Raw genomic sequence first — 4313 nt, forward strand, 5'->3', positions numbered from 1 at the left:
ATACTGTTCTTGACAGTACTATCTTACAGCAGAGTTAATTTACTGTGCCCTAATACTGACATACATGTGGACAGTAATGCTCTGCTGTGGAGCTAATCAGTCATCTCTGCAATACGAGTACAATGCACATGTAGATGCACTGAGTCTGAATTAAGTTCAGCCTGCCCACTTCCATTCGCAGGGGCTCTACGCTGTTCAACACATGCAATCAAGTCAAGGCCACCTTCTCTCTGTTTTACAATGGTCACAGGCCTTTTTTCCATCACATTACCAGCAAATTTTCTCATTAAAAGTGTTTATCACCAAGAAGGACTCAAGAGTGGCAGCTGTAAAACAGATTCTTTCACATTCATACAAGCAGTCTTCCCCAAAAAACAACATGATGATCCCTGCCCAGTCCCCTTTCCAAAAACACAGTTGCTGGCAGCAAGCTGAACTTCAAACACTTAGGAGTCACTGGAAATTGAACTGTCACCAGGCTGACTGAAGCAAACTAAAATCTTCATTTGTAAAACATTGTCAACCATCATAAAAAAAAGAAAGCTCAGGGGAAGCATTTAACAAGTCTAAAATTAGCCCTTGGTTCAACGCTGGGACTATGCCATGTCAGAGAGTCAGAAAGTTCAATAAGACTTCACAGGAGAAACATGCCAAATGAAACAACAGATTACATTAAAATATTCCAGCGGCTGAATTCTAGCTCCACATGAACATACTAGTCACCATCCTAGACATGTTCTGTAGCATGAAGTAACACTGGGACTGCCCAACTCCCACATTCTGAATTAGACTCAGCATAACCAATCTTTAATAAAGAGATAGTGTAGCAGGTTGCCACCTCAGGGCCTTTTTTATCAGGCTTTTCCCCCTTCCCCAAGCATCTCTCAGCCAGCCTCAATAATATGTTGTCTTTAAACCTACTGGCTTCTGCTGTCTGGAGCACCTCTCAGCATGCTCCAGTAACATGCAGTCTTTCAGTAAAATAAAGCAAGTAAACGAATTTTTTTTCCAACAACAGGAATAGTTTGCCATCCTTCAGTATTTTAAAAGTATTCCCTCTTTCCAACAAAACAATAGTTCTCAACTTTTTTAGATTCAAGGCACTCTTCAATAGAGTCAAGGCCTCCCTCAGAAGATGCCAGCTCTTAGTTTTCACTCATTTTTTACTACATAAAAATAACAGAGCAATTCTTCTGTTGCAAAGAACTTAGAAAAACTACAGCCAGTCAGAAATGTTTTTGACACTACAGATTCCTTACTTTAAATCTCTAGGTTTATCATGTGAATCATGTTTGCACACCTGACAATGCTACCATTGTGTGGCACCCCACAGAATCCCTGAAAGCTTCTTAAGCTGCAGCACACTGGTTCAGAATCACTGATCTTAAAAAAAAATCATAAAAAAGAATAAAGATTTCATCACACAGGAAATGTTGGTCTCACTGTATAAATACAGCTACAACAAACAGAAGATTTTACAACAAAAAAAAATTAACACTCGCACACATGTATGCCAGAGGACATGAAGATATAATGAAACCTTTTACCCATATTATCTTCATTGCAGAATCTGCAGGACACTAAGAACTGGGGACCCTATTAACTACCAACATCCTGAAATTTATATGGAATATTTTGAAACTGGATTACACAATGCAGATGACAGGTAGTAACTACCTTTTTTCAAGTAAATTAGAAAATCATGCAAGTAAAATCTCAAAAAAATGCCTAACTGCATTCTTTTAATTTCCATGTTTTATATTTATTTTCCATATTACAACAACATGCAAAGGCCTCCAGCAGTGATCAGGGCTCCACTGCACTATAAAAGAAGAACAAGGTAAAATGATCCCTGTCCTTCAAGAGATTCCACTCCAGGCCAGACAGAAAAAGGAAGAAGGCTGTGTTGGACCGGAGGCTATTCTCCCTTTTTTAAGTTAAATTCTTCTTCATTCAAACTGTAACATGGCACCCTCTACAACATGTGGAAGGGACAAGATTAAGCCTGTGACCCACTCCCAGCCAGCTGTTACATAATTAGAGCCAGTTAACTCAAAGTACAGAGATTAACCAAAGGCATGTAAACATGGAGCATTCATCTGCCATGTTCATCAGGAACAAACAAGTGCCAGAGTATCGCATACATATGTCTATGCATATTTATGAAACTTAAGAGAGCTTGCAATGCCTACTGCACACATTCCCAAAGAGCTGTCAAAATTCATCACTGCAATCTCCTTGCCACCCTAGCCCTTTATATGGATCATTATGCTGACTCTTCAGACATCCTGGGCTTTCTGTTTACAGTTCTACTCATTCCTAACTCAGAGCTGGAACTAAGAGATTCTCGTCAACTTTTTATTGCCTTCAGCAAGACACATGCCTCCCCTGTTTCTCATTTCCTCTATGATAAAGAAAGGTAATATTTACTTACCTCACAGAACAGATGAAAGGACTCATGTTAGTGAAGACTTTTAAAAATCAAGTGTTATTATGGTAATGATCATTGACTATTATTGCTGACAGTGCAACTGCAACTTTTTCCATTCATTCAATTTATGAATGTATGTACTAAGAGGCAGAAAAAGTAGTTAGGACTACTACTACTAATAGTACATAGTTAGGACTACTACCACGTTCTATTCTGCATGTCTACCTATGGCTGAACATTTTAGAAAGTTTTGCTGTTTCTGAAAATATGTTATGTCCTAAGAATTATTACAGTCATTTCATGAAAAAGTTCCAGCACTTCTGTATTTTGAAACAAGAACATGAAATTTGGCAAAACAGTCACCCTCTCATCAGGGGCATGCCTTTTTCCATCCCTGTAAGAATTACGCCAAAAAACAGAGGCACAGCTAATTATTCTGGTGCTGTTTTCAGCCCTGGCTTTACACTGTGGATGTGTAAGCATGTGCTTGTAGACTGAGAATGCACAATACAGCAATGCACTGGCTGAGTCTGCATGCAGCAATACGTGTGCATACCTGATCATAATTCCTGGAAAAATTTTGCAGGCAGAGAAGCAGCCTTTTCATATTTTAAGCCCATGAGCTGATTATTTAGGGCATGTGCCCAGGAAGCCAAGGACCTGGGGCCCAGGCCTCTCTCATTCAGAGGAAGTCTGACCCTGTGTCTCTCTGACTGCTGAGCACAGCACTCTAACCAGGAGACAACATATTAGCCATTATGCCAAGCCCTCTGTACCTTCAGAGGCTGAGCCACTATACCTTACATTTGAAAGTCATTGGATAAAATGGACAGAAAGAACTGACTTATCTGTCCTACCTTGAGCAACAGTCCAGGCTAGAACACAAGGGCTATACTCAGTCAAGGCAGCAATCATCTCTTTGAGCCACACACCCTCCAGCTTACTTACTTTCCCCTTGCTCCACATATTCCCTTCTCTTGACTGCCCATGGGGGCCAGCTTCAAAAGAATGGTTAAACAGAGGTCTGGAGGATAATGACTAACCTGTGCCATGGTGGCTAGGGCATTGTGCTAAAAAGTCAGAGGTGTAGGGGCAGGCCCCCACTGAGGGAAGGCGACTAGAACCCAATGCTTAGATTTATCCCACCTACCGGGCATCTTACTGGGCTTAGGAGCCTAAGTGTGATTCTATTCCACTTTGTTCAAATCCCTGAAAATCCATTAATGTCAGCTACATTTTCATAATTTGGACACAGGTATGTGTCCAGAATGGTTGTGCATAAGCAGCTACATGCATGCCCAGCCAGTGCATAGCCTACTGAGCATAGTCTAAGCACATACCATTCTGTGTCCATGCTGCAGAGAGGAAATACAATCACCATCTGAGTTAACTGCCAAAAATGCTACTTACATGGCTAAAATTCTTGCAGGTGGCATCTTACTTTGGGCAAGCTGTAGATCGGGGAAGGGTACCGTGATACCCAAAAGCTTGCATTGGTCTATACCGACCATACAATTGGTCCAATAAAAGATATCACCAGCAAGAATTCTTGCCTGACACAGCTCTTGGACCATCACAGCAACAATATCACCTCAACACTTACATGACTAGGTGACTGCCATTTAGATTCAGATAGGAAAATGGAATTCCACCCAATTTTCCTCTGTGTTGCTAAATAAGTAATTGAAACCATATTTTCCACAGATGATCATTAGTTTGAGCCCCTCATTTTCTGGGTCCCTTATTTGAGAAAGCAAGAGTCTAACTTCCTGTACAGAAATCCTTCTCACACACAGGTACAAGCAATGTCAGTTGACGCTGTGCTCTGATTATATACTTTAAAATGTGAAGTACTGCAAAATGTGAAGTATTCGGAAAAATC

The sequence above is a fragment of the Gavialis gangeticus genome, unplaced genomic scaffold (assembly GCF_001723915.1).
Source record: "Gavialis gangeticus isolate Ggan-Ray unplaced genomic scaffold, GavGan_comp1, whole genome shotgun sequence".
NCBI classification, from domain to species: domain Eukaryota; kingdom Metazoa; phylum Chordata; order Crocodylia; family Gavialidae; genus Gavialis; species Gavialis gangeticus.